A 14,834-nucleotide genomic window follows, 5' to 3' on the forward strand; every position below is an offset into this window, starting at 1 on the left:
TTGATTGAAATATTGTAGGGGGCGCTATGGAGCCATTTACGATCTTCTCCACTATGTTGTAATTTTACTCTATTAAGGACATAACTGTCATGACTCATGGCAAGTATGGTGAAGATCGACAATTTCACGGCTTTGTTACAGGTACTTCCGGGTTCATGATATCAGACACTTGTTGTTGCCAAGGGGTGGGGCTAGTTCAGAGTCATATTATTGCATTGTATATTTTGTTCATCATGGGACTGGCATCAAATGGGTCGATTCCTGTGCTGATATGTTGTTTTATGTGGGAGTTTTAGCAATAAGTCTTTGTTAATAAGACCTCAAACTTTGAGGGCCCGCCCCTCCTAAACTAAATCTTCTATTAGAAGAAATAACACAACTTTAAATCACACATGCCTCCTGAGCATCCTGTGCAAGTTGGGTGTCAGTTGGACAATATCCCTAGGAGGAGTTGTTTAAAATGCATGGCAAAGAAATGACCCCAAAAATGGCACCTTTTTCTAAATGCCCGACTTCCTGTTGAATTTAGCCCATATGTCCAAGAGACTTTTTTGAAGGTACTGGAAGGTTCTCCAACTGTGCTGAATTTTATCCATGTCGGTCCATGTAGTGGGCGGGGCTGATTGATTGAAATTTTGTAGGGGGCGCTATGGAGACATGCTCCATTTATTCCATAATGTTTCAATGGGGCTTAGTTCAGGGCCTTACTGTCATCAGTCATGGCAAGTTTGGTGGCTGTCCAAGGTTCCATGGCTTGGTTACAGGTACTTCCTGTTTCATGGCGTTGGACCGCCATTCGCCATGTCCCGTTTAGCGTAGCGACTTGAGGTTTTTATTGTGGCATCATGAAAGGGTTTGACATGTTTTGGAGGAGTCTCAAGTGTTTGGGACCATTTGCTTAGAAGCATGACCCTTAAACGTGGAAAAAACCACTTCCTGTTGTAAGTGGGCGGGGCTTAGGTCTACACCAGCAATGGTCACATTAATCTGTTCAGGACTGATCCCTTATTAATCCCTATAAGTTTTAGGGTGATCAGATCAAAATTGACAATTTTATAGTGATTTATGATGTCACGCCGCCACATGGAACTTCGCCATGGCGTCACGGGCACGCCGTGCAGTGTAGAGCAACGTCCTTTACCAGATCTCTTCACCAACATGTTTTGTGATGCCTGAGTGAATTTGGGCCATGTGGTGTCCACCAAGCCAGAGTTATGGGTGTGTGAGCAAAAAACAACACTTTTGACCTCCAGGGGGCGTGGCTATTTCATAATCAAAATATTGGCATATAGAACTCTGTAGGAGGGGACTGCCATCATATCTAGCAAATTTGGTGCAGAAATGTTGCTTTATGTGGGAGTTATATCCGTTTAATTTTTCCTGGCGAGACATCAAACTTTGAGGTCCCGCCCCTCGTAAACTAAGTCTCCTATTAGAAGAAATAACACAACATTTAATTACACATGCCTCCTGAACATCCTGAGCAATTTGTGGCTCAGTGGGATAAAAGCTCTAGGACGAGTTCGTTAAAATGCGAGGTACTAAAACGCCAAAATATTGACTTTGACCTAAAATGGCCGCCTTCCTTTCGAGATTTCACCATGACATTAAGAGGATTTTTTGTTCGCCCTAGCATGTAGATCATGTGTATGAATTTTCATAAAGATTAACGACATGCAGTGGCGGGGCACCTAAAATAGGTGGCGCTCTCGTTCAGTTTCGCCCAAACATTCTGGAGCACCTCAAAATATCAAATTTTTCGTATTCCCTTGGGGGGGTACGCAAAATTTGGTGAGTTTTCGAGCACGTTCAGGCCTCCAAAAAAGCACGCGAAGTGTCCGAATAAAAATAATAATAATAATAATAATAATAATAATAATAATAATAATAATAAACACTGCAATTACAATAGGCCTTCGCACCGCCAAGGTGCTCGGGCCTAATGACAGAAATTGCCCCAAAAATGACACCTTTTTCAACATGGCCGACTTCCTGTTTGATTTAGCCCATATGTCCAAGAGACTTTTTTGAAGGTACTGGAATGGTCTACAAGTGTGCTGAATTTTATCCATGTCAGTCAATGTAGTGGGCGGGGCTGATTGATTGAAATATTGTAGGGGGCGCTATGGAGCCATTTACTATCTTTTCCACTATATTTTAATTTTACTCTATTAAGGGCATAACTTTCATGACTCATGGCAAGTATGGTGAAGATCAACAATTTCATGGCTTTGTTACAGGTACATCCTGGTTCATGATATCAGACACTTGTTGTTGCCAAGGGGTGGGGCTAATTCATAGTCATATTATTGCATTGTATATTTTGTTCATCATGGAACCGGCATCAAATGTGTTGATTCCTGTGCTGATATGTTGTTTTATGTGGGAGTTTTAGCAATAAGTCTTTGTTAATGAGACATAAAACTTTGAGGGCCCGCCCCTCCTAAACTAAATCTTCTATTAGAAGAAATAACACAACTTTAAATCACACATGCCTCCTGAGCATCCTTTGCAAGTTGGGTGTCAGTTGGACAATATCCCTAGGAGGAGTTGTTTAAAAGGCATGGCAAAGAAATGACCCCAAAAATGGCACCTTTTTCAAAATGGCCGACTTCCTGTATGATTTAGCCCATATGTCCAAGAGACTTTTTTGAAGGTACTGGAAGCTTCTACAACTGTGCTGAATTTTATCCATGTCGGTCCATGTAGTGGGCGGGGCTGATTGATTGAAATTTTGTAGGGGGCGCTATGGAGGCATGCTCCATTTATTCCATAATGTTTCAATGGGGCTTAGTTCAGGGCCTTACTGTCATCAGTCATGGCAAGTTTGGTGGCGGTCCAAGGTTCCATGGCTTGGTCACAGGTACTTCCTGTTTCATGGCGTTGGACCGCCATTCGCCATGTCCTGTTTAGCGTAGCGACTTGAGGTTTTTATTGTGGCACCATGAAAGGGTTTGACATGTTTTGGAGGAGTCTCAAGTGTTTGGGACCATTTGCTTAGAAGCATGACCCTCAAACGTGGAAAAAACCACTTCCTGTTGTAAGTGGGCGGGGCTTAGGTCTACACCAGCAATGGTCACAGTAATCTGTTCAGGACTGATCCCTTATTAATCCCTATAAGTTTTAGGGTGATCAGATCAAAATTGAGAATTTTATAGTGATTTATGATGTCACGCCGCCGCATGGAACTTCGCCATGGCGTCACGGGCACGCCGTGCAGCGTAGAGCAACGTCCTTTACCAGATCTCTTCACCAACATGTTTTGTGATGCCTGAGTGAATTTGGGCCATGTGGTGTCCACCAAGCCAGAGTTATGGGTGTGTGAGCAAAAAACAACACTTTTGACCTCCAGGGGGCGTGGCTATTTCATAATCAAAATATTGACATATAGAACTCTGTAGGAGGGGACTGCCATCATATCTAGCAAATTTGGTGCAGAAATGTTGCTTTATGTGGGAGTTATATCCGTTTAATTTTTCCTGGCGAGACATCAAACTTTGAGGCCCCGCCCCTCGTAAACTAAGTCTCCTATTAGAAGAAATAACACAACATTTAATCACACATGCCTCCTGAACATCCTCAGCAATTTGTGGCTCAGTGGGATAAAAGCTCTAGGACGAGTTCGTTAAAATGCGAGGTGCTAAAACGCCAAAATATTGACTTTGACCTAAAATGGCCGCCTTCCTGTCGACATTTCACCATGACATTAAGAGGGTTTTTTGTTCGCCCTAGCATGTAGATCATGTGTATGAATTTTCATAAAGATTAATGACATGCAGTGGCAGGGCACCTAAAATAGGTGGCGCTCTCGTTCAGTTTCGCCCAAACATTCTGGAGCACCTCAAAATATCAAATTTTTCGTATTCCCTTGGGGGGGTACGCAAAATTTGGTGAGTTTTCGAGCACGTTCAGGCCTCCAAAAAAGCACGCGAAGTGTCCGAATAAAAATAATAATAATAATTAAAACCGCAAGCGGTGATATAGGCCCTCGCACCATGGCGCCGCTCGGCATAATGCCACCGCCTCCCCTGGCAACATCCTTCCCATGCCTCTCTCAACCTAAAGTGCAGCCAGACTGCACTTCAGGCCATTTAGGCCTTATGAAGGGTCACTTCCTGTCACCAAGGGGCGGGGCTAACTTATCATCTAATTATTGACATGCACAAATGTGAAGGATATAACTGGCATCATCTGTAGCAAATTTGGTGCAGGTTGGTCGTTTTTTGTGGGAGTTATGTCAGTTTTCCTTTTCGTTGCATCACATCTGCTTTGCTGCCCCGCCTCTCCTAAATGATATCCCCTATTAAAAGAAATAACACAACTTTTAATCACACATGACTCTTGAGCATCCTGACTCATTTGGGTTAAAGTTAGATAAAATTCTTAGAAGGAACTTCTCAAAATGCATGACAAAGAAAATGACAGAAATGACCCCAAAAATGGCACCTTTTTCAAAATGGCCGACTTCCTGTTTCATTTAGCCCATATGTCCAAGAGACTTTTTTGAAGGTGCTGGAATGGTCTATAAGTGTGCTGAATTTTATCCTTGTCAGTCAATGTAGTGGGCGGGGCTGATTGATTGAAATATTGTAGGGGGCGCTATGGAGCCATTTACTATCTTTTCCACTATGTTGTAATTTTATTCTATTAAGGACATAACTGTCATGACTCATGGCAAGTATGGTGAAGATCAACAATTTCATGGCTTTGTTACAGGTACTTCCTGGTTCATGATATCAGACACTTGTTGTTGCCAAGGGGTGGGGCTAATTCATAGTCATATTATTGCATTGTATATTTTGTTCATCATGGGACTGGCATCAAATGGGTCAATTCCTGTGCTGATATGTTGTTTTATGTGGGAGTTTTAGCAATAAGTCTTTGTTAATGAGACATCAAACTTTGAGGGCCCGCCCCTCCTAAACTAAATCTTCTATTAGAAGAAATAACACAACTTTAAATCACACATGCCTCCTGAGCATCCTGTGCAAGTTGGGTGTCAGTTGGACAATATCCCTAGGAGGAGTTGTTTAAAATGCATGGCAAAGAAATGACCCCAAAAATGGCACCTTTTTCAAAATGGCCGACTTCCTGTTGAATTTAGCCCATATGTCCAAGAGACTTTTTTGAAGGTACTGGCAGGTTCTCCAACTGTGCTGAATTTTATCCATGTCGGTCCATGTAGTGGGCGGGGCTGATTGATTGAAATTTTGTAGGGGGCGCTATGGAGACATGCTCCATTTATTCCATAATGTTTCAATGGGGCTTAGTTCAGGGCCTTACTGTCATCAGTCATGGCAAGTTTGGTGGCGGTCCAAGGTTCCATGGCTTGGTCACAGGTACTTCCTGTTTCATGGCGTTGGACCGCCATTCGCCATGTCCCGTTTAGCGTAGCGACTTGAGGTTTTTATTGTGGCATCATGAAAGGGTTTGACATGTTTTGGAGGAGTCGCAAGTGTTTTGGACCATTTGCTTAGAAGCATGACCCTCAAACGTGTAAAAAACCACTTCCTGTTATAGGTGGGCGGGGCTTAGGTCTACACCAGCAATGGTCACATTAATCTGTTCAGGACTCATCCCTTATTAATCCCTATAAGTTTTAGGGTGATCAGATCGAAATTGACAATTTGATAGTGATTTATGATGTCACGCCGCCGCATGGAACTTCGCCATGGCGTCACGGGCACGCCTTGCAGCGTACAGCAACGTCCTTTACCAGATCTCTTCACCAACATGTTTTGTGATGCCTGAGTGAATATGGGCCATGTGGTGTCCACCAAGCCAGAGTTATGGGTGTGTGAGCAAAAAACAACACTTTTGACCTCCAGGGGGCGTGGCTATTTCATAATCAAAATATTGACATATAGAACTCTGTAGGAGGGGACTGCCATCATATCTAGCAAATTTAGTGCAGAAATGTTGCTTTATGGGGGAGTTATATCCGTTTAAGTTTTCATGGCGAGACATCAAACTTTGAGGCCCCACCCCTCGTAAACTAAGTCTCCTATTAGAAGAAATAACACAACATTTAATCACACATGCCTCCTGAACATCCTGAGCAATTTGTGGCTCAGTGGGATAAAAGCTCTAGGACGAGTTCGTTAAAATGCGAGGTGCTAAAACGCCAAAATATTGACTTTGACCTAAAATGGCCGCCTTCCTGTCGACATTTCACCATGACATTAAGAGGATTTTTTGTTCGCCCTGTCATGTAGATCATGTGTATGAATTTTCATAAAGATTAACGACATGCAGTGGCGGGGCACCTAAAATAGGTGGCGCTCTCGTTCAGTTTCGCCCAAACATTCTGGAGCACCTCAAAATATCAAATTTTTCGTATTCCCTTGGGGGGGTACGCAAAATTTGGTGAGTTTTCGAGCACGTTCAGGCCTCCAAAAAAGCACGCGAAGTGTCCGAATAAAAATAATAATAATAATAAACGCTGCAATTACAATAGGCCTTCGCACCGCCAAGGTGCTCGGGCCTAATTAAAACCGCAGGCGGTGATATAGGCCCTCGCACCATGGCGCCACTCGGCATAATGCCACCGCCTCCCCTGGCAACATCCTTCCCATGCCTCTCTCAACCTAAAGTGCAGCCAGACTGCACTTCAGGCCATTTAGGCCTTATGAAGGGTCACTTCCTGTCACCAAGGGGCGGGGCTAACTTATCATCTAATTATTGACATGCACAAATGTGAAGAATATGACTGGCATCATCTGTTGTGAATTTGGTGCAGGTTGGTTGATCTTTTGTATATAGTTGTGTCTTCTGTTTGTGGATCATAGACTTTTCTCTGTGGGATTTGTGGTGTGTTTATACACTGTTAGATCTGTATTTATTACAGTCATAAATTGTAATAAACTTTTATCTTGTTCCTGTATGATCACATCCTACTGCAGTTATTTAGATGACTTGAATGTATTGAATAAATGGGGAAAAGCATTTAAATTTCTTTATTTTAAAAACGCTTCAAAGTGTACAAAGTAGCTCAAATTACTTAATTAGTAACACAAAGTTATACGTAAGAAACAATACAATCAACGAACATGTAAACAATAGATTCCACAGAAATGCTATTAAATTGTGGTTTACTAGAAAAAAAAAAAAAAAGAATCAAACACCAAAAACAAAACCAATGTTGTGTCTGTGCAGATCAGGAAACTGCTCTTCAGTAGCCACACAGCAACTGGGAATCAAGCCTTGTTTCCTTCTGAGGAGCTGGGATGTGAGTCTTCTTAGGTCCTTCACATTTATGTCATCAAGACGTCTCTGCAAAATTATACAAAAGATTGGTTAGATAAATAGAGCCACATTTTACTAACTGATGGAAAACAAAGTGAAAAGTGAAAGATCAGATTTTTTAGTGAAGGTCTGTGTCTACCAACTTTGTTCAGAGACTAAGTTAATATATTACTGTAATATCTAAAACTAATGTCTGGATGCCAAAGCAAGAAGTAACATATGGAAGACAGAGCAGTAGGTAACAAGCTCAAATATAAAATTACATTTATGTTACAACAACAAATAATACATAAAACAGTTACCATTGACGAGGCTGAAGTTAGCTTCCGATCCGCAGCTTATGGCTGCAATATGTGTAAAGGGCAATTACACTGAATTTTTTGGAAACACCACCACATTAGACCAGGTACTGACAAAAAACTGGTATAGTATGTGGAATATTTTAGCCCACATTTGAAGAGTCTAAGTGTTTTAGTTTTTTGTCAGGACCTGATGTAATGTGGTCCAGATGCCAAAAAAGGTCATGAAATGACCCTTATTTGCATTTTCACAAATAGAATAAAGATTTCACAAATCAGACACTATGTTTTATTGAATCTGCATAGTATGTGGAATATTTTAACCCAGGTTTTAAGAGTCCAAGTGTTGTAGTTTTTTGTCAGGACCTGGTCTAATGTGGTGTTTCCGAAAAATTCAGTGGAATTGCCCTTTACACATATTGCGAATCGGAAGCTAACTTCAGCCTCGTTTACCATTGTTGGTTATTGGAATACTGTGGAATTCCTGTAATAAATGTTTTTTATCAGTAATATCTTGAGACAAAACAGTGAACATGAAACTGCATTTTACCTGTACTACAGCTAGCCAGTCACATCTCTGGAAGCTGCAGCTCGTCTTCCTCAGACTGACCCGCTTGTCCTCGGACCGTCCACCAGCCCTGCCTCGGCCTTCCTGGCAACCTTAACATGTCATATTCATCACTGAAAACAAGTGTGTACACGGATCATCGCTGTAACAACATTCAAACATGTAAATTCTGCATTATGTCAGTGTCTGACTGCCTGTGTTAGGCTGATTCAGTCTAACATCAGCTGAATATATGCAGAAATATTAATAAAGTTAGAATTAGCCTAACAACTATAGCTAGCTTAGCACGTAGCTTAGCCTCTTCTTAGTACCACCGTTTATTCCATACGCGATATTGTCATTTTTACGTACTACTTTGCAAAAAAAACACCATAAGAGAGTATCATTTTCAGCATGACGAAGAGCCTGTTGTGTTAACAGTTACTTACCGGTTCATGTGGAGCTCAAATACTGGATGTCATCACACAGTTTGTAAATAAACTTTGAGTCTTGTGGACGGTGACGGTTCCGCTGTATTTAGAGGATGGGAGGGGTGAGGAGCATGTTTAGCTCACTACTTCCGCCCTGTGGTGGTTTGTAGAGGTAGCAGTTGTGTGGTTTTGCTCACTACATGGTGTTTGCCACCTAGTGTTGGAAAGAATCGCTTTGAAATCTTACATACTCTGGCTTCAATAAATTGAAAAAAATAATCTAAAAGTGGATCAAATATGCCACAGTGTTTAATGAAATTGAAAAAAAAATCCCACCAGTTTTCCATAAATGGATGTTACATTATTTTTACTTTATTCAAAACAAGAATTAGCTGCTCATTCTCAGAACCAAAGCCTCAGATTTTTTCTTTTTCATGTAATCCCCCACAGTACAGACAAAGAGCAACAGGGAGGAATAATACATAAATGCTTCAAGTTTAGTTTTAATTCATTATGCTTATTAACATGCCTGTGACATTTGTTAAAAACTGTTAACATCATTTACATAAATATAGTTTTCAGTAACTTATTGTTGTAAGTATTAGCCGCACTGGATGTTTTAATTAATCCATCAACAGAGCTGATCCAATACCACTCTATCCAAGAATCTGAACAAATGTCTATAAATCAAAGAGCAATCAGTCTGCTTCTAAACAAGAAAACACATATGAAACTGATTCACATAATTAATAATTCCTTCAGATGGACCTGCATGTTCATCTGTACATACATGTCTATAAATATGGTTGGTTGTTTTTTGTGGGAGTTATGTCAGTTTTCCTTTTCATTGGATCACATCTGCTTCGCTGCCCCGCCTCTCCTAAACGATATCCCCTATTAAAAGAAATAACACAACTTTTAATCAGATATGCAGCTTGACCATCCTGACTCATTTGGGTTACAGTTGGAGAAAATTCTTAGGAGGACCTTCTCAAAATGCATGGCAAAGAAAATGACAGAAATGACCCCAAAAATGGCACCTTTTTCAACATGGCCGACTTCCTGTTTGATTTAGCCCATATGTCCAAGAGACTTTTTTGAAGGTACTGGGAGGGTCTACAAGTATGCTGAACTTTATCCATGTCAGTCAATGTAGTGGGCGGGGCTGATTGATTGAAATATTGTAGGGGGCGCTATGGAGCCATTTACTATATTTTCCACTATATTGTAATTTTATTTTATTAAGGACATAACTGTCATGACTCATGGCAAGTATGGTGAAGATGAAAGGTTCCATGGCTTTGTTACAGGTACTTCCTGGTTCATGATATCAGACACTTCTTGTTGCCAAGGGGTGGGGCTAATTCATAGTCCCATTATTGCATTGTATATTTTGTTCATCATGGGACTGCCATCAAATGTGTCGATTCCTGTGGTGATATGTTGTTTTATGTGGGAGTTTTATCAATAAGTCTTTGTTAATGAGACATAAAACTTTGAGGGCCCGCCCCTCCTAAACTAAATCTTCTATTAGAAGAAATAACACAACTTTAAATCACACATGCCTCCTGAGCATCCTGTGCAAGTTGGGTGTCAGTTGGACAATATCCCTAGGAGGAGTTGTTTAAAATGCATGGCAAAGAAATGACCCCAAAAATGGCACCTTTTTCAAAATGGCCGACTTTCTGTTGGATTTAGCCCATATGTCCAAGAGACTTTTTTGAAGGTACTGGAAGGTTCTCCAACTGTGCTGAATTTTATCTATGTCAGTCCATGTAGTGGGCGGGGCTGATTGATTGAAATTTTGTAGGGGGCGCTATGGAGACATGCTCCATGTATTCCATAATGTTTCAATGGGGCTTAGTTCAGGGCCTTACTGTCATCAGTCATGGCAAGTATGGTGGCAGTCCAAGGTTCCATGGCTTGGTCACAGGTACTTCCTGTTTCATGGCGTTGGACCGCCATTCGCCATGTCCCGTTTAGCGTAGCGACTTGAGGTATTTATTGTGGCATCATGAAAGGGTTTGACATGTTTTGGAGGAGTCTCAAGTGTTTGGGACCATTTGCTTAGAAGCATGACCCTCAAACGTGGAAAAAAACACTTCCTGTTGTAAGTGGGCGGGGCTTAGGTCTACACCAGCAATGGTCACATTAATCTGTTCAGGACTGATCCCTTATTAATCCCTATAAGTTTTAGGGTGATCAGATCAAAATTGACAATTTTATAGTGATTTATGATGTCACGCCGCCGCATGGAACTTCGCCATGGCGTCACGGGCACGCCGTGCAGCGTAGAGCAACGTCCTTTATCAGATCTCTTCACCAACATGTTTTGTGATGCCTGAGTGAATTTGGGCCATGTGGTGTCCACCAAACCAGAGTTATGGGTGTGTGAGCAAAAAACAACACTTTTGACCTCCAGGGGGCGTGGCTATTTCATAATCAAAATATTGACATATAGAACTCTGTAGGAGGGGACTGCCATCATATCTAGCAAATTTGGTGCAGAAATGTTGCTTTATGTGGGAGTTATATCCGTTTAATTTTTCATGGCGAGACATCAAACTTTGAGGCCCCGCCCCTCGTAAACTAAGTCTCCTATTAGAAGAAATAACACAACATTTAATCACACATGTCTCCTGAACATCCTCAGCAATTTGTGGCTCAGTGGGATAAAAGCTCTAGGACGAGTTCGTTAAAATGCGAGGTGCTAAAACGCCAAAATATTGACTTTGACCTAAAATGGCCGCCTTCCTGTCGACATTTCACCATGACATTAAGAGGATTTTTTGTTCGCCCTTGCATGTAGATCATGTGTATGAATTTTCATAAAGATTAACGACATGCAGTGGCGGGGCACCTAAAATAGGTGGCGCTCTCGTTCAGTTTCACCCAAACATTCTGGAGCACCTCAAAATATCAAATTTTTCGTATTCCCTTGGGGGGGTACGCAAAATTTGGTGAGTTTTCGAGCACGTTCAGGCCTCCAAAAAAGCACGCGAAGTGTCCGAATAAAAATAATAATAATAATAATAATAATAATAATAATTAAAACCGCAAGCGGTGATATAGGCCCTCGCACCATGGCGCCACTCGGCATAATGCCACCGCCTCCCCTGGCAACATCCTTCCGATGCCTCTCTCTCTAAACTGCAGCCAGACTGCACTTCAGGCCATTTAGGCCTTATGAAGGGTCACTTTCTGTCACCAAGGGGCGGGGCTAATTCATAATCTAATTATTGCCATGCACAAATGTGAAGGATATGACTGGCATCATCTGTAGCAAATTTGGTGCAGGTTGGTTGTTTTTTGTGGGAGTTATGTCAGTTTTCCTTTTCATTGCATCACATCTGCTTTGCTGCCCCGCCTCTCCTAAACAATATCCCCTATTAAAACAACTAACACAACTTTTAATCACACATGCCTCTTGAGCATCCTGACTCATTTGGGTTAAAGTTGGACAAAATTCTTAGGAGAAGTTCCTCAAAATGCATGGCAGAGAAAATGACAGAAATGACCCCAAAAATGGCACCTTTTTCAAAATGGCCGACTTCCTGTTTGATTTAGCCCATATGTCCAAGAGACTTTTTTGAAGGTACGGGAAGGGGCTACAAGTGTGCTGAATTTGATCCATGTCGATCAATGTAGTGGGCGGGGCTGATTGATTGAAATATTGGAGGGGGCGCTATGGAGCCATTTACTATCTTTTCCACTATATTGTAATTGTATTCTATTAAGGACATAACTGTCATGACTCATGGCAAGTATGGTGAAGATCAAAGGTTTCATGGCTTTGTTACAGGTACTTCCTGGTTCATGATATCAGACACTTGTTGTTGCCAAGGGGTGGGGCTAATTCATAGTCATATTATTGCATTGTATATTTTGTTCATCATGGAACCGGCATCAAATGTGTTGATTCCTGTGCTGATATGTTGTTTTATGTGGGAGTTTTAGCAATAAGTCTTTGTTAATGAGACATAAAACTTTGAGGGCCCGCCCCTCCTAAACTAAATCTTCTATTAGAAGAAATAACACAACTTTAAATCACACATGCCTCCTGAGCATCCTGTGCAAGTTGGGTGTCAGTTGGACAATATCCCTAGGAGGAGTTGTTTAAAATGCATGGCAAAGAAATGACCCCAAAAATGGCACCTTTTTCAAAATGGCCGAATTCCTGTTGGATTCAGCCCATATGTCCAAGAGACTTTTTTGAAGGTAGTGGAAGGTTCTCCAACTGTGCTCAATTTTATCCATGTCGGTCCATGTAGTGGGCGGGGCTGATTGATTGAAATTTTGTAGGGGGCGCTGTGGAGACATGCTCCATGTATTCCATAATGTTTCAATGGGGCTTAGTTCAGGGCCTTACTGTCATCAGTCATGGCAAGTTTGATGGCGGTCCAAGGTTCCATGGCTTGGTCACAGGTACTTCCTGTTTCATGGCGTTGGACCGCTATTCGCCATGTCCCGTTTAGCGTAGCGACTTGAGGTTTTTATTGTGGCATCATGAAAGGGTTTGACATGTTTTGGAGGAGTCTCAAGTGTTTTGGACCATTTCCTTAGAAGCATGACCCTCAAACGTGGAAAAAACCACTTCCTGTTGTAAGTGGGCGGGGCTTAGGTCTAGACCAGCAATGGTCACATTAATCTGTTCAGGACTGATCCCTTATTAATCCCTATACGTTTTAGGGTGATCAGATCAAAATTGACAATTTTATAGTGATTTATGATGTCACGCCGCCGCATGGAACTTTGCCATGGCGTCACGGGCACGCCGTGCAGCGTAGAGCAACGTCCTTTACCAGATCTCTTCACCAACATGTTTTGTGATGCCTGAGTGAATTTGGGCCACTGCATCTTATAATTATTTCCATAAGTGTAATGAACAAAAAAGTTTACAAATGTGTATGAAGTCAGCAGCGAGGGTGCAACACATAAAACATGAACAGGAATTATTGACCTTCTATTGTGGAATCTAAACTTCACATCTTTTGTATATAGTTGTGTCTTCTGTTTGTGGATCATAGACTTTTCTCTGTGGGATTTGTGGTGTGTTTATACACTGTTAGATCTGTATTTATTACAGTCATAAATTGTAATAAACTTTTATCTTGTTCCTGTATGATCACATCCTACTGCAGTTATTTAGATGACTTGAATGTATTGAATAAATGGGGAAAAGCATTTAAATTTCTTTATTTTAAAAACGCTTCAAAGTGTACAAAGTAGCTCAAATTACTTAATTAGTAACACAAAGTTATAAGTAAGAAACAATACAATCAACGAACATGTAAACAATAGATTCCACAGAAATGCTATTAAATTGTGGTTTACTAGAAAAAAAAAAAAGAATCAAACACCAAAAATAAAACCAATGTTGTGTCTGTGCAGATCAGGAAACTGCTCTTCAGTAGCCACACAGCAACTGGGAATCAAGCCTTGTTTCCTTCTGAGGAGCTGGGATGTGAGTCTTCTTAGGTCCTTCACATTTATGTCATCAAGACGTCTCTGCAAAATTATACAAAAGATTGGTTAGATAAATAGAGCCACATTTTACTAACTGATGGAAAACAAAGTGAAAAGTGAAAGATCAGATTTTTTAGTGAAGGTCTGTGTCTACCAACTTTGTTCAGAGACTAAGTTAATATATTACTGTAATATCTAAAACTAATGTCTGGATGCCAAAGCAACAAGTAACATATGGAAGACAGAGCAGTAGGTAACAAGCTCAAATATAAAATTACATTTATGTTACAACAACAAATAATACATAAAACAGTTACCATTGACGAGGCTGAAGTTAGCTTCCGATCCGCAGCTTATGGCTGCAATATGTGTAAAGGGCAATTACACTGAATTTTTTGGAAACGCCACCACATTAGACCAGGTACTGACAAAAAACTGGTATAGTATGTGGAATATTTTAGCCCACATTTGAAGAGTCTAAGTGTTTTAGTTTTTTGTCAGGACCTGATGTAATGTGGTCCAGATGCCAAAAAAGTCATGAAATGACCCTTATTTGCATTTTCACAAATAGAATAAAGATTTCACAAATCAGACACTATGTTTTATTGAATCTGCATAGTATGTGGAATATTTTAACCCAGGTTTTAAGAGTCCAAGTGTTGTAGTTTTTTGTCAGGACCTGGTCTAATGTGGTGTTTCCGAAAAATTCAGTGGAATTGCCCTTTACACATATTGCGAATCGGAAGCTAACTTCAGCCTCGTTTACCATTGTTGGTTATTGGAATACTGTGGAATTCCTGTAATAAATGTTTTTTATCAGTAATATCTTGAGACAAAACAGTGAAC

General features: G+C 40.9%; 1 protein-coding gene across 1 annotated transcript in view; it reads right to left on the bottom strand.

Annotated features, from left to right (window-relative positions):
• ptchd4 (patched domain containing 4) overlaps positions 1 to 14,834 on the bottom strand; it is a gene marked incomplete at both ends in the record, with an annotated part of 191,243 nt that overhangs the window by 56,999 nt on the left and 119,410 nt on the right. The window lies entirely within an intron of this gene.

This window comes from Telmatherina bonti, assembly GCF_933228915.1.
Source record: "Telmatherina bonti genome assembly, chromosome: 16".
Classification (NCBI taxonomy): Eukaryota; Metazoa; Chordata; class Actinopteri; order Atheriniformes; family Telmatherinidae; genus Telmatherina; species Telmatherina bonti.